At 38.0% G+C, this 24703-nt stretch overlaps 1 protein-coding gene and 1 non-coding gene across 4 annotated transcripts in view; both read right to left on the bottom strand.

Annotated features, from left to right (window-relative positions):
* Nucleotides 1-24703, bottom strand: part of KCND2 (potassium voltage-gated channel subfamily D member 2) — a 493308-nt gene that overhangs the window by 64037 nt on the left and 404568 nt on the right. The gene's annotated exons all lie outside the window — the stretch shown is intronic.
* Nucleotides 13523-13629, bottom strand: LOC112621888. The gene has a single exon (XR_003118821.1). It is a non-coding gene; the product is annotated as a U6 spliceosomal RNA (small nuclear RNA).

The following is a 24703-nucleotide window of genomic DNA, read 5'->3' as shown; positions in this document are numbered from 1 at the left end:
AATGCCTACATCTGAGACCCCAAGTCAAAGGTCAAACCATGCACTCGAATCTCTCAAGTCCCCCACTTTGCTCTCTTCCACGTGTACTTTATTTCCTGTTGTTCCTGCTCTAATACTTCTTAATAAATCTTAACTCCTGCTCTAAAACTTGCCTCCATCTCTCTGCCTTATGCCTCTCAATTGAATTCTTTCTTCTGAGGAGGCAAGAACTGAGGTTGCTGCAGAACTATGTGGATTTGCTGCTGCTAACAGTAGGATTTCCATCTTTTTAAAGGTTAAATAATATTCCATTGTATGTTTGTGGGAATGGAAAATGGTGCAGCAACTAGGGAAAACATTACGGAGGTTTCTCAAAAATTTGAAACTAGAACTCCATTATGATACAGCAATCCCACTTCTAGGCATATGTATCTAAGAGTATTAAAATCAGGATCTCTAAGAGATATCTACACTCCCATGTTCATTTCAGCATTATTCACAATAGCCAAGATATGGGAAAAAAATCTAAATATCCATTTACCATTTAATCTAAATTTAGAATCTGGATTCTTATGTGGGGTGCCAGAAACACAAACATATTCCATTTAAATATCCTTAGGTATATCCCTTAAGTATTAATGCCTTTCTTTGCCAGAAAGAAAGTTCTATGACTGCATTCTGTTTAGTGTAGGCATGTGTTTGGGGAGTGAGGAGGAGGGTAATATCTTCAGTCACTTGAATATGCTCTGTGAGATCTAGGAATTGTGCTTCTCTTCCCTCTAAGGAACATAGATAAAGGCAGAAACAGATTTCACAGGACAACTTCTGCCCACCGGGGTTCAGGAAGAAAGAGGTTCTCTTGGCATCAGAATAGCATTGCTTTTTACTTATTCCTATTAGGAGAAAGTTCTCAAACAATTTGTCTTTGTCAGAATGTTCCTCATTTTTAGAGAACTTTTCTTTCTTCATTGTTAGAGAGCTTTCTTCCTTATGTAGAACAAAATATATTTTATCAGAATTCAAGTAAAGCTGTGAAGTAGAAATTTAACTACTTTTGTGATAGCAAATATGTAGTTGACACTGCCACTCTGAAGAAAACCAGATTCCACAGTGACAAATAGCTCATAGAGCAGGTGCTGGCTACACCTAATGTTGAATTTTCCCATCTTTAGCTGTGAAATCATTTATCTCAGAGAAACAAATTTTACCACTGACACTGCAGCGTCTGATGTCAACATGTCAACCTCCTAGTTAGTGCTATAGTGCTCTGCTTCCATTGTCGGATGGATATCTCTATACATGTAATCTGATAAGAGGGAAGTGTTTGTAAGAACCTGGACAGACTCATGCACTGGTGTATATGTTAGCCCTCAAAAATTCTAATGACTCTGAAGGATTTTCAGAGCCTATATGATCTTAATGCTTAGGTTAGTCCAGTTAATAGCAACCAAATCTGGAAGGGTGATAGTTCTTGCAGTAGAAAGATGGATTCTTATCGCTCTCCTAGTCTTGTTTTAGACACGTACAGAGTTTCTAACTTTATCAGCACTCATTTGTGTTGCTACTTCTGAGCCTTGCTGTAAACCAGCAGTCCCCAAACTTTTTGGCACCAAGGACCAGTTTCGTGGAAGACGGTTTTTCCACAGATCAAGAATGGGATGATGGTTTGGTGATGATTCAAATGCATTATATTTATTGTGCATTTTATTTCTATTGGTATTACATTGTAATATGCAAAGAAATAATTACACAACTCACCATAATGTAGAACGAGTGGGAGCCCTGAGCTTGTTTTTCTGAAACTAGGTGGTCCTGTCTGGGGGCAATGGGAGACAGTGACATATGATCAGGCATTAGATTCTCATAAGGAATGTGCAATCTGCATCCCTCACATGCGCAGTTCACAATAGGGTTTGTGTTCCTATGAGAACCTAAAGCCACTGCTGATCTGACGAAGGTGAAGCTCAGGTGGTATTGCGAGTGATGGGGAGTGGCTGTAAATACCGATGAAGATTCTCTGGCTTGCCCTCTGCTCACCTCCTGCTGTGCACCTTGGTTCCTAACAGGCCCTGGATCCACAGGCAATTGAAGAGCCCCGCTGTAAACTGTTTCTAAGTAGTAAGCTCTACCTCAAGGTCTACCAGAGACTACTCAAAGTAACTACATAGAGACACTTAAGGTCTACCCAGAGTATGTGTTGCCAAAAGCTGTTTGTATTGCAAAATCCTCTAACTTCTTAAAATGAAACTGGTAGCAATAGATTGAAAAATATAAAGCAATTTGCTATACTTATCACCAAGAAGGAAATTTACATATCTTGTTATAATATTCCAGAAGTCCATGTTGTACTTTTTTCTTCTGATTAATCTTGTCTTCATTGAAAATAACTTCTAATTACAGACAGAGGCTTTCCTTGTACTCAGCAGTATCCCTTTTGCTTTCAGGTGATGATGAAGTACTGCATTTTCTTATTACAACTATTTCACTAAATAAAGGCTCTATTTGTAGATGGTCCCTATTATCCCAATGGATCAAGTAAGAAGCCAGAGAATCATTAAAAGGTAAAGAAAAGAGAAAGAAGAAGGCTGTTTCCTGCAAGCAGCAATGGAACGATCTCTGTTTACTGTGCCTTTCCTACCATTACTTCCCATGAATTTAAGCTCTTAAGACTTCAAGTCCATGGATCTCTGAAATGTTATTTCCACTTCTCATTTCTCTTAAAGAAAAAACATGAAAGAGTTTGCATTTTTGATCATGTAGACTTTATAGGTGATTCTCATCCTTTATTTTTCTATTTTTTTGGATTATAACTTACTTTTGTTGTAACTATGCTATTCTGATCTGGTCATTGATTATACTGCTCTCCTCAAATCTTCAGGCCTCTTTAGTCATATTTTCTCTCTAGGCACAGAATGTCCCAATCATGTTTAGATAGTAGAATTGTACATGCATGAAATGCCAGTTATGGTATTACTTAAATTTACATTAAATATTCCTTTTGCTAAGAATATTAGAAAGCAGAACTTTTCACATTGGTTTTGGGTGTCTATTTCTTGCACAGACTATAGAAATGCTACCAGCATCTTTCCAATTAGTGCTCCTATTGTGGTCTCTTTCTGCAGAAGATAAAGCTCTTCTGAGTTCTACTGACATCTTTCAACACTACACGACAGGGTCTCTAGGATACTCATCATTATTACTCTATCCTCCTGCAGACTTGTTTAAGAAATGCCAACTAGTAAGATCATAGTAGACTGGAGTGCCTCCTCTATCTCCATTTGTATGACACCATTAGAAAAAGCATATTAAAAAAACCCATAGGATTTCTTTGTTTATTCATCAAAAATGCACGGGATGATAGGCATGATGCTTGGTGCTTGATACAAAACTTTGCTCAGAAAAAAGTAGTATTCAACCAGTGTTTCATGAGATAAATTGATATGTTGTCTAAGTCAGTCATGCCAATCCCATCTGTCTTTGGCAATGATTTGTTTAGAAATGGACAAGTAAAGATGTTTTAGCCAACAGGATAGTTGGGGAGTCTTCTAGAAGTCCCCGACACTTGGGAAGGCTGACCTTTCTTTATTCTTTGCAAGTCGTTCTATGAACATGTGATGCTTATGGCTGCTGTAGTCATTTTAACACCCTGAGTAGGAATATCACCAACAAACCAAATAATGGCAGAGCAGAAATGTTGAACAAGCATTCTTAACCTGCTGAATCAACCATTAAACTGCCTAACTTCAGAGTTCTTGTTAAGAGAGACAACAAACAACTGTTTCTTAAAATACTTTTAACTGGCTATTGTGTTACATACAGCTAAAGCATTTTAACGAATGTATAATAGAAACATGTTTCCCATTCAGATACTCTTGTCATGGCTTCATTTCTGAAGTCTTTTTTCCAACTTTTGCTCTATAATGTTGCAGTACAGAAAGAGTGCAGTGTCTTTCAATAATCATTAAATGGCTGATTAGTAGGAGTAGTTTATATACTATTCGTGGAGAACGCTGGTAATTTTTGGCTGATTCAATGGAGTCTTTACGCTTTTTGAATATGTATTGGTGTCTCATAGAAAGAATAGTATAGTTTAGGAATCTTAACACATTTTACATTCTTTTTTAATTACTAGTCCTGGCTTTTAATTTACACTGTGTTCTATCAATTAGGAAATGTGACCATTACTGAAAATGTACCTGAAAGACTACTTATTTTTATTTTAAATATCCTGATAATATAATTTATTGTGTATTAATATTCCTATGTTTTAAAATAATATTTTAAATTCTTCCATACATCCCTGAGAGAAATAACTTATGTAATGAAAAGCTGCACTTAGAGAAAACATATAAAAATCTTGAAAAATTATTTGTATGTTCCTTAACTTGTAAAAAAGAAAATGAGGAAAGTTTACTATTGCATTGATCAAATGAGTAAGTTCAAGTTATGATAACTTATGTTCTCTCAGTATTTGAGAGCATGTTTTTGAAAATGAAACAATCAACTACAATTAAAGCAAATTCATGTTAATTACATTTTATAGTATTGTATCAATCGCTTTTAAACAGTATCTTTCCCACTGCACTATTATCTACCTAGACTTTAACTATGCCTTTTTGGGAGTTTCATTTAATTATCTTAAGTTAGTATTAGCTGCTTAGTTAGTCTAATTATGTTATCAGGAAATGAAAAAAGGCCATTTCATATGGACATTCAGTAAAGGACATTTCCTTGTACGGTATTAAAAATAATCCTCAATTTCTGATATAAAACCAGCATTCACAAATTTCAACTGTTTTTTTCATAGTATAAGCAGGCTTCTTGACATTCAACAAAGAAAATGTGAATAGTTATAATTAAAAGATGAAGAGAAATTAGAAAGCCTAAAACTCATTTATATACATAAAAATTTAGTAGAAGGAAGTTTATTAACTTTCTATTGAAACTGCAATATATAATTCTTCATTTTGTGGTTGGTGAATATATATATATATATCATATATATAGAGAGAATATGTATATATCATATATATAGAGTGTATATATATATATATATAGAGAGAGAGAGAGACAGAGACAGAGAGAGAACTTATTTGTTATTGATGCACTTTAAGTATTTCTGTCGGAAATGTCACCAAATGTAGGCACAGGTAAAAAGTCGTGGTTACAGAGCACATGTGTTTAGCTGGAATGTGATTATCCTGCTGTTTCCCATCACATTCCCCATTCCTCCATCAGAATCATCCGTACTATCAATAATATAATCTGTAAGCATTGGAACTGGAAGGCATTTTAGAATCCATCTATGCCACCCCTATATCCCCCATACCTCTAGCCAGTGAAAAGGAAGTTGAAACACTGGAACATCTGTTATTTAGTAGCAGCAGAGGCCCTGGAATCCTGATCTCAGTGCAGCACTCAGAAATGAATATTCCTGGGCAATGTCAGCTCTTTAGGGACCACGCATCCCAGCCAAATGCTAGTTTGAAATAAGTATCCTTTGGGGAGTTGCTTGTTTATATGGCTTCAGATACATTACATGTGAATAACTTGTTCAAATGATGAAAACAGTTCTTGGATGTGAATTACAGGAATTCACCTTAAAGCATGATATTATTGATAGTTTAACACCTAAACCAACATGTAAGTATTATGTTAGCACATCACTCAGGATTTTTAAGAAGATAAGGGACCTGCTCCTTCTCATTTTGTATTTGGGTATTCACTAAACATATCTGGATGGCTTAAAATCAACTTATCTAAAACAAAAATTATCAGTATTCCCTATACTTTTATTTCTTCATTTCTTTGATCAACAAATACTGGAGTGCAACTTTGTGTCAGGCAGTGCTCTAAATTGAAGGGATTTTTATGGCAGTGGATAAAACAAATTCCCGTCTCCCAAAGAGCTTATATACGACTGTATTATGCTAAAAATAAGTTAACATTTACTATATGAAAGGTAGCAATAAGAATTTTGCAAATGAAGCAGAGTGAGTGGTTAAAGAGCTGCTAGACCAGAGGAACAATACGCATCAGGTGGCTGAAGAAGGCCTTGCTAACGTGATATCTGATCAAAGATCCCATTTATGTGGCATTAGCATATGTTATCCTGCTTTATAGTTTGATTTATTCATTCACTAATATTTGTTATGTGTTCTCTGTTGTAAGGAATGCTGCCTGGTTTTATTTATATGGCGATGAAACAGTTGTTGCCCTCATGGGGTTCATAGTCTGGTATCACAAGTATCACATGTGCATGTAGGAATAACTAAAACAAGGCAGATAGTGATGAGTGCAGAGGAGAAATATTGACAAAGGGCCAGGGAGTGAGAAGGTGGAGATAAAATGAAGATAATGCTTTCTGGAATTAATCTTGTCTTCCCAGCCAGATAGTAAAGAGGCGGGGATCATATATTTTCTATTCCAACTTCTAGCACAATGTCCTCCCTGTTTTGTACCTTGTTTGGGCTATAAAAAATTGTGGTAGGTGATGACTATTGTTTCTTATATCAGTTAATGACTGCTCTCCTTTAAATTGTCTTGTAGGTGACAACTATTCTCATGCAAATTAATCATCTCTAAAATTAAATGCAGCTTTCCCTTTTAATTCTCTTATCTATGTCTACTGAAGTCTAAACCGTCTCTGACTTTTTCCTTTACCTTATTCTATCACTAACTGCGCTATGAAAAGGTGACCCTTTGTGCCTGCCATCAATCTATGCAGGTATTAGGGGCACAGATAAATGCGTGTTCAAATGAGCAAATGAATACATTAAAGAACCCCTTTTTGGGTACTAAATTTAGCATTATTTAATTCAGTTATGAAATGGACTTTTCATGACTAAAGGGAACAGAGGAATGGAGAAAATTTTAGGTCGAAAAAGAAGCTTTTAAAAAGAATGTGCGGCCGGGCGCGGTGGCTCAAGCCTGTAATCCCAGCACTTTGGGAGGCCGAGACGGGCGGATCACGAGGTCAGGAGATCAAGACCATCCTGGCTAACATGGTGAAACCCCGTCTCTACTAAAAAATACAAAAAACTAGCCGGGCGAGGTGGCGGGCGCCTGTAGTCCCAGCTACTCCGGAGGCTGAGGCAGGAGAATGGCGTAAACCCGGGAGGCGGAGCTTGCAGTGAGCTGAGATCCGGCCACTGCACTCCAGCCTGGGTGACAGAGCGAGACTCCGTCTCAAAAAAAAACAAAAACAAAACAAAAAAAGAATGTGCGACTTGGACTCCGTGGTTATGTTTATGGAAGCAACAGAATCTCAACTTCCAGTGCTTGGTTAGGCAGCCATTTTTTTAAAAGCAGGTAAGAAATAATAATTAAAAGAGCTAAAATAATTATGTGCATAAAATATACTGTCTATGCATTTAAATTCATGCAGGATTGTCTTCTTTTGTGATCCATTTCAAATCCCAGTGTCTCATTTTAAAAAGAATCATGTCAGCTCCTCTTTCAGTCAAAAGATTAAACCATTTTAATTTTCTGAGGGAAGAAGCCCCCAAAGCCACATAGAATTTTTTAATTCTGCCCTAATATAAGCTGAATTCTCCAAAATGCCTGCCTCTGAGGTAAACAGAATCCATTAAAAAGTAGTTATTAAGCCCTGTGAACAGAAAACAATATTAGAAGCCTAAAAATGATAGCTTTGGGGCAACAAAACTCATTGGAAATAGCATATAGAAGCAGAAACAAAAAAGGAGAGAGATCCTTTAGTATAAAAAAAAGATTACGATGAAAAATATAACTAATTAGCATTTTCATTGTTTCTTACAATAAAAATCTCAAGAATCTTTATGGGACAAGTAGGGTGATAAAATAAACCCTCAGGGTAGGCTACCAGATGGAATAATATATACACAATGAAAATACATCCAAATATGGAAACTTCACTGTTTATGTAAGCAATGTAACTGCCTCATCATATTGTCTGTATATATTCTGTACCACATTTAGTATCTTTGAAGAGTTTAATGTTTAAGGGCAATATCAATATTTTAGAAAGTACTGTTACCTTACAAGTATAACAGTAAAGTCAAGCACAATTGGGTCAAGCTTCAGAACTTTTTATGTTGTGAATGTAAACATATATACAACTCAAGCTGAAATTGGATTTTTGTATTCACAGTAGGCCCCAATTGAGAGAGAATGTGTATATATATATAGACACACACACTATATATAAAGTGCTATAGATACATGAACTGTAAATGTACACACAGGTATGTGTGTGTGTGTATGTGTATATATGTGTGTGTATATATATGCATATATATATATATGCATATATATATTTATATAATCATCTCTATGGTAGAAGAGCTCCAAGGATTAAAAAACATACTTTTACAGTACTGACTCTTATATAATTGAATGCATACAGGAAATTAGGAATGCACCATGCTTATTTAGATGTTAGTATGAACGTAAGTGATGTTCTTGCTAAGGTCAGATCCCCCTAACCATCTCAGAGTTTATATTCAAGAATCATTATGATGTTTAAATGTAACACAGTGAATGTATTCTGTTCTGATAAGGCTTATTATTTTCAGTGAATTGCGTGAAGGATCAGCCTTGGTCTCAATTCATAAAGGCCATCTATTCCACTGACGGTTCCACAAAAATGGCCCACAAATTAATGATTATGTTTTCAATAAAGGATATAGATGCAACATTGATTAAAGTATATGGACTACTGATTAGTTTCATGAACCCTAAAATAACAGTTGCTATACATGTTTTTACTGACCTAGAAATAAGCTTGAATCTCCTTTTAAAACATAAGCCTATATTAGGCACCTTAGGAATTAAATATCTCATTTATATTGCAATCTTCTCCTTCAGCAGCTAGTCTTTGAAGTAACAGCATTTCAAAAGCAAAAATGAAAGTATTAACACCACGTGTAATTATCAGAGGTGATGTCTCAAAGACTAACAGATTTCATCTGATTTATATTCTTGATGTCTCCAGAAGGAGGGGATCTTGTGTTCTATATTCTGGATATTCAGATTTCTATAATTTAAAGTAACAGTGAAATTAGCCTTGAGTATTTGATATATATTTGAATTCTTACCACCAATGGTCACAGAAACTGAACAGCAGACCCACTTCTATCCTCAACTATTTCACAAAGACTAGCAGGATATGGAACCTTTGGGACTCACAAATGGTCTGTTCATGACCTTATTTTATGACTCTTCTCTAGTTCTCATCATCAATTTCTTGGTTTATTGGTTTACTCTTCCCTGGTACTGATTCATTCCAAGGTGACTGGCTACGCAAGACCCCCTGATGTGAGTCATGTAAATACTTTGCATTTCCATTTATTCACAGATACCTTTTTGGTAGCACTGTCTCTATTGCACTGTCTCTAAATTCTAGCAGGTCCTTTACTTGTGATTCCTGCCTTTATTCCTTTCCAAAGACCTTGTGATAGTTACCTTCTGCTCTTAAGTCCTGACAGGCTGATCACTGATAGAGTCCCTGAGATTAAGAATAGCAGTTTTCAAGTTACTGTGATTACACACTTGCTTGATTTTCCATGGGTATTACTCATTGGATTTAATGAATGTTTATTTAATCAGGATTCAAACTCACTAGTTATGATTTTATGATCTCAGGTTTCTGTCCTTCAACAACACAGTCAATTAGATCACTTCAGATAAGTCCTTTAAAAGAAAGTGCATGCTTAGTTCTTATGTAGATTGTGGCTACATAATCTTTTTTCTTTTTCCTATCCGGCATTATCAAATGGTTGTATTAGTTAGCATTTTGGTCATTATGTTTTGAAACAGGCCAGAGATGCAAGGGAAAGAAATGGTGTAAGAAAACAAGCCTGGTTACCATGGCAAATAGATGTATAGTATTTCCCAGGATAAATGTAAATCATTGATAAGGATTTTTGTTCACTTCATAACTCATCTTTGGTATCTTGAAATATATCTATCTCAATATGAATCACAGTGTAATAATCAATAGAAATATGAAGTTGTGGCCAATATACAATACCTACATTCTAAAATGAATAAATAGAGTTTTGAGTCAGAGAAATAAAATACTAGACAGGTTTCCAAACTATATGGATAACCAAGAAAGACTAACAGTCCATATAGTTTAAAGACAGCTAGGAACTGAATTTGGTGCAATAAATTCAGTGATGCAGAGCAGAGTATGGTGGGACTGAGTGATGTCTAAACTGCAACTAAACATGGTAAAATACATCCAAAATGGGTTTACAGTTAATGATTAAACATTCATTTAACTGAAAAAATTAAAAAGAAGCATTTAAAAAAAAGATTCTACCCTACCAAAAAGTTAAGGAAAATTATTTCAACATTGACAAGAGACAAGAAGCTGGCTAAAGCAATTTAAAACAACAACCATTTGTTGAACATCTATAAATGCTAGGCTGTTCCTGGTGCTAAGAATACAGAGAGAGGTTGGGCTTATGCCTGTAATCCCAACACTTTGGGAGGCTGAGGCGGGCAGATCGCTTGAGGTCAGGAGTTCAAGACCAGCCTGGTCAACATGGCCAAACCCCATCTCTATTAAAAATGCAAAAATTAGGTGGGCGCAGTGGCATGAGGGAGGCTGAGGCATGAGAATCGCTTTAATTCAAGAGGCAGAGGTTGCAGTGAGCTGACATCACACCACCGTACTCCAGCCTGGGAGACAGGAAGAGACTCTGTCTCAAAAAATAAAAAATAATAAAGACAGATAAGTAGGAAGACACTATGCTCACTTATAAACTAGTCAAGGGGACAACAGCTGTATCACTCATTATAATACTATGATAAATGAGATAACTGAGGAATAACAAAGTTTTATGCAAGCATAATACCTGAGAGGTCATCCTATTCCTGACATCTACAGTTCTAGCTGCAGGCACACAGGCCTGAGATAGAAATAGGTATGTATTATAGCAGGTAGGAAGTCTCTCTATAACTCATTCTTATACATATTCCAGAGACTTGGGCATATGCTTCATGTAAACGTGCATTCACCATTAAGAAACAGTAGAAACTTGGCAGTGTGCGGTGGCTCACACCAGTAATCCCAGCACTTTAGGAGGCCCAGGCAGGCAGATTTGAGGCCAGGAGTTTGAGACCAGTCTGGCCAACATGGCGAAAAAAAAAAAAAGAAAAAAAACCAGCTGGGCATGGTGGTGTATGCCTGTAATCCCAGCTACTCTGGAGGCTGAGTCAGAAGAATCACTTGAACCCGGAAGGAAGAGATTACAGTGAGCCGAGATCACGCCACTGCACTCCAGCTTGGGCGACAGAGCAAGACCTTGTCTCTAAAAACAAACAAACAAATAAACAAAAAGCAGTAGAAACTCAATAAAGAATGATACAGTTAAAAGCCCAAGAAGTTAGCAAGTCGCAGTAGTAAGAACAATTTGTAGTGACTCTAAATTACTAGATAAGAATTAGTAGATAAGAAAGTTGAGTAATTTGAGAGACTTGTAAGAAAAGCAGGAAAAGAAACTCATGTTTTCAACAAAAGCTGCAGGTAGGTAGATTTTTTTTTTTTTTTAACTTCTGTTGGAGGCTGGAATAAGATGAAATTTTAATGAATAGTAATTATAAAACTTTAGTAAAAATCAAAATAATTGCTTTCCAAAGTGATGCACACTTAGGGCCTACTTATTTTGAATTAATTGTATTACAAAGGTATACTTTACTATTTCACTTTTTTGAGAAAAGAAGAACTTCCCCTCCAACACACACTCACCTGGTAGAATATAAGTAATATAAAGCAATACAAAGTTTGAGGACCTTGGCCTTAAGGGCACATGTGTTTGACCATGACATTAGATGTTTATGAAACTGCAGAACTAAGTAGATATGCCAATAAATTGCCTGTAGGAAGTGGCTGTATTTTTTAAATAAGAGTTGGGGAAATTTAATATCTTGAGGGATTAGGGTGTTTATCTGAAAACATTTATCTAAGAAAATTCTCAGACTCAGAATATATCTGTGTCTACTAATGGCTTATCCCTCAGGAAATTCTATGAGGAATTTGACATGCCTAAAACTGCATTCATATGTTCATTCATTCATTCATTTATTCTTCCACCAATTTACATTTATTGAATTCATACCGGACCCTCAGGATACAAAGACATGGTTTTTCAAAGACTTTAAATCCAGTGCCTTAGACTCACACGTAAAGAGTCTATTGCAATGCTAGTGTGATAGGGAACTAATATACACAAAGCTCTCATGGTTGTTACTGGAGCAGCGCCTAGATCAGGCTAGCCTGTGGCAGGTCATTTAAGTAAGACTTTCCACAAATGTCGTCTGTGTTTACTTTTGTAGGAGAAGAATGATAGTTAGGCAGGTGGTTGGGCGTAGTGGCTCATGCCTGTAATCACAGCACTTAGGGAGGCTGAGGTGGAAGGATCACCTAAGGTGAGGAGTTCAAGACCAGCCCGGACAACATGGTGAAACCCCATCTCTCCTAAAAATACAAACATTAGCCCAGGGTGGTGACGCATGTCTGCAGTCCCAGTTACTTGGGAGGCTGAGGTAGGAGAATCGCTTGAACCTGGGAGGCAGAGGAGTTGAGATCACATCACTGCACTCTAGCCTGGGCGAGAGAGGGAGGCTCCTGTAATAATAATACTACTACTACTACTAATAAAAAGGCAGGTAATGAAGGGAAGGCTGGAAAAAGGCAAGGAGGAAAGATTATTCAACCTTCAAAAACTTCACGTGATTCAGGATGCCTGGACTATAGACTGGGAAAGGCAGATGATAGTGGATGCCGTCACTAGGCTGTGGAGGGCATTTTATGCCATAATGAAGACTTAGGATTTATTTTGTTGGCTATGAAAAACCAGTGAAAAATTTATAGCAAAGGAATGACATAATGAGATCTGCATTTTGCTAAGTTTATTCTGGCTGTAGTAAGATGGGAAACCAACAAGGAGGTTGATAAAACATTTAAGTGGGAAATAATGATATGGAGAAGGAGGATGGATTTTAGATTTGCAGTATGAACATGACTTGGTAAACGAGTAAAATTGGTGGATGAAAAAACTGAATGTACCAGTGATAACTCCCAGGTTTCTGGTTTGGGAAACTGGTTAGCTATATTCCTACTATCAGTACAGGAATAAAAGAAGAGAATCAGATTTTGAGGGTAGAAAAATGAATATAATTGCGAACAAGGATTTGGGAAGTTACAAAATATTCAGTTTTTGTTAACTAGAATGTTTTGTATTGAGGAATCTGGAGCTCAAGAGAAGGATCTCAGGTTAGTTTACTAGTGCTGCCATAACAAAATACCACGGACTGGATGGTTTAAACAATAGTAATTGATTTCTTACAACTCTGGAGATGAGAAGTCCAAGATCAAGGTGTTGGCAAGTTTGGTTTCTCCAGAGGCTCTTTCCTTGGCTTGCAGATGGCTGCCTTCTCGCTGTGTTCTCACATGGTCCTTCCTCTGTGCACACACACACACATCCCTGTTGTCTCTCTGTGTGTTCAGATTTCAAGAAGTTTCAAACTTCTCTCTCTCTTTCTTTCACTGTCTTTTAATATGAGACACTTCACAGATACGCATGTCAACCGTGCACAGGGGTTGTGCTAATCTTTTATGTATCCTTCCTATATTAGTATATATGCTGCCAAAGAGAGCACAAATTTCCTCTTTGTTTAAGGACACTCGTCAAATGAGATGAGATTCCTCCCTCACGGTCTCATTTTAACTTATTAATCACCTCTTTAAAGTCCCTATCTCCAAATACAGTCATATTTTAAAATAATGGGGGCTAGGGTTTCAACATATGAATTTTTAGGGAGACACAAGTCTGATCTGCTGATAGATCTGGCTCATTGACTATAGTTGGTAATTTAAAAGCATAGCAACAATGGATGGTATACTCAGGGAGAATGTGAAAACTAGGGGAACTTTTGGCTGAGAAGGAACCAAAGAAATGTTATTGTGGACACAGAGAGAGGAATTAACACAGCTATCTACTTCAGAGGGGTCAGAGCAGTAGATTACTTAGGAGAAAACTGTGTTATAAAAGCCAACAAAGGCATTTCAACAGGTAGGAGGGGTCAGTAGCTTTCATTACTCTGAAAATGTCCCCAACATGTCTGAAATGTATCCATTGTATACAACATCAAAGAGTATATTGATAATTGTAGTGAGAGTGGTTTTTGGAGTAGAATTTTAGAGTTTGAGTGAATGAATTGTAGGAAGTGAACATTTTTCCTTTGGATTGGAGTGAACTTTTGTTTTATGATTTATTTTTCTATGTCAGGAAGAAAAGGAAGGAGTAACAGGACTCAAAGAAAGATTTTCTAAATAAGCAGATGTCTACATTATAGTGAAAGAATCACTGAACAGAAGTAGGTTGAACATACTATAGAACTAGGAGATAATCCATTAAGGAAGGTCCCTGAGGAAGCAGAAGGAGATGAAAATAAAAGGGCAGGTGAGGATAGGCTTTGAAAGAAATAAAGACTGCTCTTTGAAGATGGGAAGACCATGAGAGGCTTAGATGCAGATAAATTTACAAAAAAAAGGGGTGGGGATAAGCTGAGAAAGTTTTAGGAAGCATGTTTTGAGGAATGAGAAAGAATCAGCCAAATCATGAGATCATTCCTGTGTGATATTTCTTCTACCCACTTTCAGTGAAACTGAGTGAAGAGGGAATATGTAGAATGATGCAGGTTTGACGGTTCTAATTGGGGAAATAGATCAAGGGGCAGAAAAAACTGGCAAGACGGTGTCTGAAAGGATGTAACATTGGATATAAGCTGTGTCTAGTTTTAAGTGGTGAATAGGTCACAGTTGTGGACGTTAAAATGCTGTGGAATGATAAGATCTGGTATAGAGAGGAGTCTCCTATGTATGAGAGTGGTGAGGAGAGGCGAGAAGATGATTGAATGGCCTGGTTTTCTAGGAAGTGAGTTGGTTGCTGTTGTACAGTGAGTTGGCATGCTTATTTAATGCAATAAATATTTATTGAGTGCCTCCTCTATCCAGATCTCAGGTAGATCACCTATGGCAGGGACCCCCAACTCCCGGGCGGTAGACCGGCATCCGCCGCCTGTCAAATCAGATTATCCAATCAGCAGCAGCATTAGATTCTCACAGGATCGCAAACCCTATTGTGAACTGTACATGAGAGGGATCTAGGTTGCACGCTCCTAATGAAAATCTAACTAGTGGAAAAACTGTCTTCCATGAAACTGGACCCTGGTGACAAAAAGGTTGGGGACCCCTGATCTATGGCATTTGTGGAGGATTTTATGGTTAGCACACTTGGTAAACAAATTAAAAAGAAAACTAATCTTATCTCATTAGAAATGAACATATTTACATGCACAAACATAAAAGTTGGAATGGGGAAATTTATGTAGTTGGAAGATAGCTATTAAACGTAAACAAACATAATTATAGTCTAGACCAAGGACTAGTAATCTTTTCAGAGGTAATAATAACACCAATGTTCTATATTCATCCATTTTCTTTTTTATCTTTTTCTTTTTTTTTTGAGATGGAGCCTTGCTCTGTCGCTCACGCTGGAGTTCAGTGGCCCGATCTCCTCAGCTCACTGCAAGCTCCGCCTCCTGGGTTCACGCCATTCTCCTGCCTCAGCCTCCAGAGTTGCTGGGACTACAGGCCACCACGCCTGGCAAATTTTTTGTATTTTTCGTAGAGAGGGGGTTTCACCATGTTAGCCAGGAAGGTCTCTATCTCCTGACCTCGTGATCCGCCCACCTTGGCCTCCTAAAGTGCTGGGATTACAGGCATGAGCCACCATGCCCGGCCCATCCCTTTTCAAAAGCCAGACCCCAGGAAGCTGGAGGGAGGTGGGGCACGGTTTTACAGTGAATTTCTGATTTCACTCAGGGTGATAAATCAGACTCTTGGGGAGGTTGGTGGTGGCTCTGGACAGCAGCAGGAATGGGGATCTAATCAGGAACAAACCCATGGGCCTGTGACAGGCTGAAAGCCCACCCCTTCTCCATCTTTGGGAGGTTGCCAATGTCTGATTTAACACTATCCAAGGAATGCTCATTAAAAATAAAAAAATAGGTGGGCGGAGCAAGATGGCCGAATAGGAACAGCTTCAGTCTCCAACTCCCAGCGCCAGCGACACAGAAGACGGGTGATTTCTGCATTTTCAACTGAGGTACTGGGTTCATCTCACTGGGGAGTGCCGGACGATCGGTGCTGGTCAGCTGCTGCAGCCCGACCAGCGAGAGCTGAAGCAGGGCGAGGCATCGCCTCACCTGGGAAGCGCAAGGGGGAAGGGAATCCCTTTTCCTAGCCAGGGGAACTGAGACACACAACACCTGGAAAATCGGGTAACTCCCACCCCAATATTGCGCTTTAAGCAAACAGGCACACCAGGAGATCAGATCCCACACCTGGCCGGGAGGGTCCCACGCCCACGGAGCCTCCCTCATTGCTAGCACAGCAGTCTGTGATCTACCGGCAAGGCAGCAGCAAGGCTGGGGGAGGGGCGCCCGCCATTGCTGAGGCTTAAGTAGGTAAACAAAGCTGCTGGGAAGCTACAACTGGGTGGAGCTCACAGCAGCTCAAGGAAACCTGCCTGTCTCTGTAGACTCCACCTCTGGGGACAGGGCACAGCTACACAACAACAACAACAACAACAAAAAAGCAGCAGAAACCTCTGCAGATGCAAACGACTCTGTCTGACAGCTTTGAAGAGAGCAGTGGATCTCCCAAAACGGAGGTTGAGATCTGAGAAGGGACAGACTGCCTGCTCAAGTGGGTCCCTGACCCCTGAGTAGCCTAACTGGGAGACATCCCCCACTAGGGGCAGTCTGACACCCCACACCTCACAGGGTGGAGTACACCCCTGAGAGGAAGCTTCCAAAGCAAGAATCAGACAGGTACACTCGCTGTTCAGAAATATTCTATCTTCTGCAGCCTCTGCTGCTGATACCCAGGCAAACAGGGTCTGGAGTGGACCTCAAGCAATCTCCAACAGACCTACAGCTGAGGGTCCTGACTGTTAGAAGGAAAACTATCAAACAGGAAGGACACCTACACCAAAACCCCATCAGTACGTCACCATCATCAAAGACCAGAGGCAGATAAAACCACAAAGATGCGGAAAAAGCAGGGCAGAAAAGCTGGAAATTCAAAAAATAAGAGCACATCTCCCCCGGCAAAGGAGCACAGCTCATCGCCAGCAACGGATCAAAGCTGGACGGAGAATGACTTTGACGAGATGAGAGAAGAAGGCTTCAGTCCATCAAATTTCTCAGAGCTAAAGGAGGAATTACGTACCCAGCGCAAAGAAACTAAAAATCTTGAAAAAAAAGTGGAAGAATTGACGGCTAGAGTAATTAATGCAGAGAAGGTCATAAACGAAATGAAAGAGATGAAAACCATGACACGAGAAATACGTGACAAATGCACAAGCTTCAGTAACCGACTCGATCAACTGGAAGAAAGAGTATCAGCGATTGAGGATCAAATGAATGAAATGAAGTGAGAAGAGAAACCAAAAGAAAAAAGAAGAAAAAGAAATGAACAAAGCCTGCAAGAAGTATGGGATTATGTAAAAAGAGCAAATCTACGTCTGATTGGGGTGCCTGAAAGTGAGGGGGAAAATGGAACCAAGTTGGAAAACACTCTTCAGGATATCATCCAGGAGAACTTCCCCAACCTAGTAGGGCAGGCCAACATTCAAATCCAGGAAATACAGAGAACGCCACAAAGATACTCCTCGAGAAGAGCAACTCCAAGACACATAATTGCCAGATTCACCAAAGTTGAAATGAAGGAAAAAATCTTAAGGGCAGCCAGAGAGAAAGGTCGGGTTACCCACAAAGGGAAGCCCATCAGACTCACAGCAGATCTCTCGGCAGAAACTCTACAAGCCAGAAGAGAGTGGGGGCCAATATTCAACATTCTTAAAGAAAAGAATTTTCAACCCAGAATTTCATATCCAGCCAAACTAAGTTTCATAAGTGAAGAAGAAATAAAATCCTTTACAGATAAGCAAATGCTTAGAGATTTTGTCACCACTAGGCCTGCCTTACAAGAGACCCTGAAGGAAGCACTCAACATGGAAAGGAACAACCGGTACCAGCCATCTCAAAAAGATGCCAAAATGTAAAGACCATCGAGGCTAGGAAGAAACTGCATCAACTAATGAGCAAAATAACCAGTTAATATCATAATGGCAGGATCAAGTTCACACATAACAATCTTAACCTTAAATGTAAATGGACTAAATGCTCCAATGAAAAGACACAGACTGGCAAACTGGATAAAGAGTCAAGACCCATCAGTCTGCTGTATTCAGGAGACCCATCTCACACGCAGAGACATACATAGGCTCAAAATAAAGGGATGGAGGAAGATTTACCAAGCAAATGGAGAACAAAAAAAAGCAGGGGTTGCAATCCTAGTCTCTGATAAAACAGACTTTAAACCATCAAAGATCAAAAGAGACAAAGAAGGCCATTACATAATGGTCAAGGGATCAATTCAACAGGAAGAGCTAACTATCCTAAATATATATGCACCCAATATAGGAGTACCCAGATTCATAAAGCAAGTCCTTAGAGACTTACAAAGAGACTTAGACTCCCATACAATAATAATGGGAGACTTCAACACTCCACTGTCAACATTAGACAGATCAACAAGACAGAAAGTTAACAAGGATATCAAGGAATTGAACTCATCTCTGCAGCAAGCAGACCTAATAGACATCTATAGAACTCTCCACCCCAAATCAACAGAATATACATTCTTCTCAGCACCACATCGTACTTACTCCAAAATTGACCATATAATTGGAAGTAAAGCACTCCTCAGCAAATGTACAAGAACAGAAATTATAACAAACTGTCTCTCAGACCACAGTGCAATCAAACTAGAACTCAGGACTAAGAAACTCAATCAAAACCGCTCAACTACATGGAAACTGAACAACCTGCTCCTGAATGACTACTGGGTACATAACGAAATGAAGGCAGAAATAAAGATGTTCTTTGAAACCAATGAGAACAAAGATACAACATACCAGAATCTCTGGGACACATTTAAAGCAGTGTGTAGAGGGAAATTTATAGCACTAAATGCCCACAAGAGAAAGCAGGAAAGATCAAAAATTGACACTCTAACATCGCAATTAAAAGAACTAGAGAAGCAAGAGCAAACACATTCGAAAGCTAGCAGAAGGCAAGAAATAACTAAGATCAGAGCAGAACTGAAGGAGATAGAGACACAAAAAACCCTCCAAAAAATCAATGAATCCAGGAGTTGGTTTTTTGAAAAGATCAACAAAATTGACAGACCACTAGCAAGACTAATAAAGAAGAAAAGAGAGAAGAATCAAATCGACGCAATTAAAAATGATAAAGGGGATATCACCACCGACCCCACAGAAATACAAACTACCATCAGAGAATACTATAAACACCTCTACGCAAATAAACTGGAAAACCTAGAAGAAATGGATAATTTCCTGGACACTTACACTCTTCCAAGACTAAACCAGGAAGAAGTTGAATCCCTGAATAGACCAATAGTAGGCTCTGAAATTGAGGCAATAATTAATAGCCTACCAACCAAAAAAAGTCCAGGACCAGATGGATCCACAGCTGAATTCTACCAGAGGTATAAGGAGGAGTTGGTACCATTCCTTCTGAAACTATTCCAATCAATAGAAAAAGAGGGAATCCTCCCTAACTCATTTTATGAGGCCAACATCATCCTGATACCAAAGCCTGGCAGAGATACAACAAAAAAAGAGAATTTTAGACCAATATCCCTGATGAACATCGATGCAAAAATCCTCAATAAAATACTGGCAAACCGGATTCAACAACACATCAAAAAGCTTATCCACCATGATCAAGTGGGCTTCATCCCTGGGATGCAAGGCTGGTTCAACATTCGCAAATCAATAAACATAATCCAGCATATAAACAGAACCAAAGACAAGAACCACATGATTATCTCAATAGATGCAGAAAAGGCTTTTGACAAAATTCAACAGCCCTTCATGCTAAAAACGCTCAATAAATTCGGTATTGATGGAACGTACCTCAAAATAATAAGAGCTATTTATGACAAACCCACAGCCAATATCATACTGAATGGGCAAAAACTGGAAAAATTCCCTTTGAAAACTGGCACAAGACAGGGATGCCCTCTCTCACCACTCCTATTCAACATAGTGTTGGAAGTTCTGGCTAGGGCAATTAGGCAAGAGAAAGAAATCAGGGGTATTCAGTTAGGAAAAGAAGAAGTCAAATTGTCCCTGTTTGCAGATGACATGATTGTATATTTAGAAAACCCCATTGTCTCAGCCCAAAATCTCCTTAAGCTGATAAGCAACTTCAGCAAAGTCTCAGGATACAAAATTAATGTCCAAAAATCACAAGCATTCTTATACACCAATAACAGACAAACACAGAGCCAAATCAGGAATGAACTTCCATTCACAATTGCTTCAAAGAGAATAAAATACCTAGGAATCCAACTTCCAAGGGATGTAAAGGACCTCTTCAAGGAGAACTACAAACCACTGCTCAGTGAAATAAAAGAGGACACAAACAAATGGAAGAACATACCATGCTCATGGATAGGAAGAATCAATATTGTGAAAATGGCCATACTGCCCAAGGTAATTTATAGATTCAATGCCATCCCCATCAAGCTACCAATGAGTTTCTTCACAGAATTGGAAAAAACTGCTTTAAAGTTCATATGGAACCAAAAAAGAGCCCGCATCTCCAAGACAATCCTAAGTCAAAAGAACAAAGCTGGAGGCATCACGCTACCTGACTTCAAACTATACTACAAGGCTACAGTAACCAAAACAGCATGGTACTGGTACCAAAACAGAGATATAGACCAATGGAACAGAACAGAGTCCTCAGAAATAATACCACACATCTACAGCCATCTGATCTTTGACAAACCTGAGAGAAACAAGAAATGGGGAAAGGATTCCCTATTTAATAAATGGTGCTGGGAAAATTGGCTAGCCATAAGTAGAAAGCTGAAACTGGATCCTTTCCTTACTCCTTATACGAAAATTAATTCAAGATGGATTAGAGACTTAAATGTTAGACCTAATACCATAAAAATCCTAGAGGAAAACCTAGGTAGTACCATTCAGGACATAGGCATGGGCAAAGACTTCATGTCTAAAACACCAAAAGCAACGGCAGCAAAAGCTAAAATTGACAAATGGGATCTAATTAAACTAAAGAGCTTCTGCACAGCAAAAGAAACTACCATCAGAGTGAACAGGCAACCTACAGAATGGGAGAAAATTTTTGCAATCTACTCATCTGACAAAGGGCTAATATCCAGAACCTACAAAGAACTCAAACAAATTTACAAGAAAAAAACAAACAACCCCATCAAAAAGTGGGCAAAGGATATGAACAGACATTTCTCAAAAGAAGACATTCATACAGCCAACAGACACATGAAAAAATGCTCATCATCACTGGCCATCAGAGAAATGCAAATCAAAACCACAATGAGATACCATCTCACACCAGTTAGAATGGCGATCATTCAAAAGTCAGGAAACAACAGGTGCTGGAGAGGATGTGGAGAAATAGGAACACTTTTACACTGTTGGTGGGATTGTAAACTAGTTCAACCATTATGGAAAACAGTATGGCGATTCCTCAAGGATCTAGAACTAGATGTACCATATGACCCAGCCATCCCATTACTGGGGATATACCCAAAGGATTATAAATTATGCTGCTATAAAGACACATGCACACGTATGTTTATTGCAGCACTATTCACAATAGCAAAGACTTGGAATCAACCCAAATGTCCATCAGTGACAGATTGGATTAAGAAAATGTGGCACATATACACCATGGAATACTATGCAGCCATAAAAAAGGATGAGTTTGCGTCCTTTGTAGGGACATGGATGCAGCTGGAAACCATCATTCTTAGCAAACTATCACAAGAACAGAAAACCAAACACCGCATGTTCTCACTCATAGGTGGGAACTGAACAATGAGATCACTTGGACTCAGGAAGGGGAACATCACACACCGGGGCCTATCATGGGGAGGGGGGAGGGGGGAGGGATTGCATTGGGAGTTATACCTGATGTAAATGACGAGTTGATGGGTGCAGCAGACCAACATGGCACAAGTGTACATATGTAACAAACCTGCACGTTATGCACATGTACCCTACAACTTAAAGTATAATAATAATAAATAAATTAAAAAAAAAAAAGAAAAAAAAATAAAAATAAAAATAAAAAAATAACTATCAACTAGCAGAAAATATAAATGGTAAGCATTAGCACATATTTCGCATGTTTATATTTGGTTCTCAGATTGACCTAGAAAATGAAGTCTGGAAAATTCTATACGATCCTGAAAAAAATGATACACTGGTCTGGATGGTAGAAGAAGTTGGAGAAATGTTTAAGCCAAAATGCAGTATTAGCAATGACTTTTTATTTTATTTTATTAATTTTCAGGATTTTTGGTGTACAGGTGGTTTTTGGTTACATGGAAAAGTTCTTAATTGGTGATTTCTGAGATTTTAGTGCACCCCTTATACTGAGCAGTATACACTGTTCCCAAAATGTAGCCTTTTATCCCTCAACCCCTCTAAGTTCAAGAAGACTATGGTCCTGCAGAAAGCTTTATATGTAATTAACACATGTTTATCTTTATAGGCAGTAGACTCAGATTCCGTTAAGAGTTAATGTATACCCTCCCTCTAGCCTTTATTATTACTGTTGTTGCTATTACATGTGTTAGTGTATGTGAATTTAATGCTTAAAAATTATCCGATTGGCTACTATGGAAAAAGCTTGACTCATAAGAGTTTTAGCACGGGTTAAGATCTGAAAGTTTTCTCCCAGCCTCTTATCACTGGCGCAGACTTCACAATTCATGGAAGCCACCAGTGAGATGACATTGCCTCAGGCAGTTACTATTTTTATATTCTATAACTCGAGGAGTTCAGGGTTTGGGAAATCATTAAACTTTTTTTGTCCTTTTAAAGCTGGAGACAGCAATTGTAGACAGCCTACCAGTGGGTTATCTTTTTGTGTCTCCTTACCTGTGGAGAAGCCTACTAGCTGGGACATGTAGTTAAATAGTTTTTGTTTTTTTATATCCAGGGCACCAAGTCAAAAAATGGTGGCGACAGTATTTCACCATTCATTATTTCTTCTTCTGATTCTACCAATTTATCTAAATTCCATTGTTTATAATAGTCTAGCCAGTTAAAAAAAATCACAGGGTTACTTCAAAAGCCAAATAAGTGTAAGCTCTATATTCCTGTTTGCATGATAATTTGGGGGAACTTGGAGAAGGACATGGCAAAAAATCAAGATATTTGTTTGCACTCTATACACAATTTCACTCTTGAACAATTCATTACCGCTTGGACTTCAGTTTTAAACATGTGAGATAATGAGGCTAGACTATCATTTTTCTTTTCTTCTTGGAAAAAAGTAAGCTGAGCAACTCTGTTTATTAAGTCCTATTTATTTGGTTCTACCAAGATCCATTTTCAATGTCTTAATATTTTACAATTATTATGCCTTCCCTAAAAGGAAAGAACGTTACCGATCCATTTATACACTGAAAGTATAAAGAATAGACTGTTAAAGTTCTTCCTTAGAAGAGCTGTTTAGAAACAGGATCATCTGTAAAACATGTTTTAAAGGCATGGATCAAATTTTGCAACTGGTCCTAGATAACAAAGAAAAATGCCAATGTAGTGAAAGATAAAAATGAAATGATTTGGTAGCTCTAGCATCATAAATATCAACGAGCACTGTAATTTTAATATTGCTGAAATTGGCACTAGGGCATTATTGATTTTCTGTATCATCTAATGGTTTCCTGCAAATATCTTTTATAAAAGTGCCTTATATTTCTTCTTAATAATCTTTTCTCGAGTCATATACTATCAAATCCTGCAGAGTACTATTCATTCAGCAGTAAGTTAAAGTCATTAAACATATTTCTATTAAAATTTTATTAGACCTGAACTAATATCCTGAAACTGATGCAATGTAATTTTACTATTCAACCAACCACCTTGATGTTTTATGTTAAGAAACATTTTGAAAAATCACACACACACAAAAAAAATTAAAGGACAATTCGGATGTATTAGAATTTTGTTTGCTGGTATTTTTAATGCAGGGATAATTATTTTAAAGGCCTGTTGTTATAAAGACTTTCCTTTCTTTTACTCTTTTTTTCTTCGATGCTTTCACTTGGGCAAAAGAGGTAATCTCAGCTCACGACTTATGTGAAATGTGTTTTAATTTTGTTCAATTCCCAGCTGCTTCACATCTTGACACAGAAGAATTACTGCATCACACAGTGTTGGAAAGATAGGAGATAGAATATAATTACTGAACTTTATGTTACCATTGATGTGTGAAATTTTTCAAGGAAGAAAATCCACTCATTTTGATAATATAAGCACACTGGTTAAATGCGCAACCTTGTCCCAGTTTTTAATTTTTTTTTCTCTAGTAAACCATTATTTGAGAGTGCTTCATTGAATTTTGATTTTATTTTGGAGTTATGAGATGCACACATTTGAATGTGTGCGTGATTCCTCTGAGTTACTCAGGTATAATAAACTTCTTAATGAGATATTTAAATGTACTCTTTTTTTTCTGGCTTCTGGTGAGGGCTGTCAGAATACAATGAGTTTACTTTGGTATTACATGTTGT

This window comes from Theropithecus gelada, chromosome 3 (assembly GCF_003255815.1).
Source record: "Theropithecus gelada isolate Dixy chromosome 3, Tgel_1.0, whole genome shotgun sequence".
NCBI classification, from domain to species: Eukaryota; Metazoa; Chordata; class Mammalia; order Primates; family Cercopithecidae; genus Theropithecus; species Theropithecus gelada.
The sequence above is the reverse complement of the archived record's forward strand: the minus strand, read 5'-3'. Positions and strand labels throughout refer to the sequence as shown.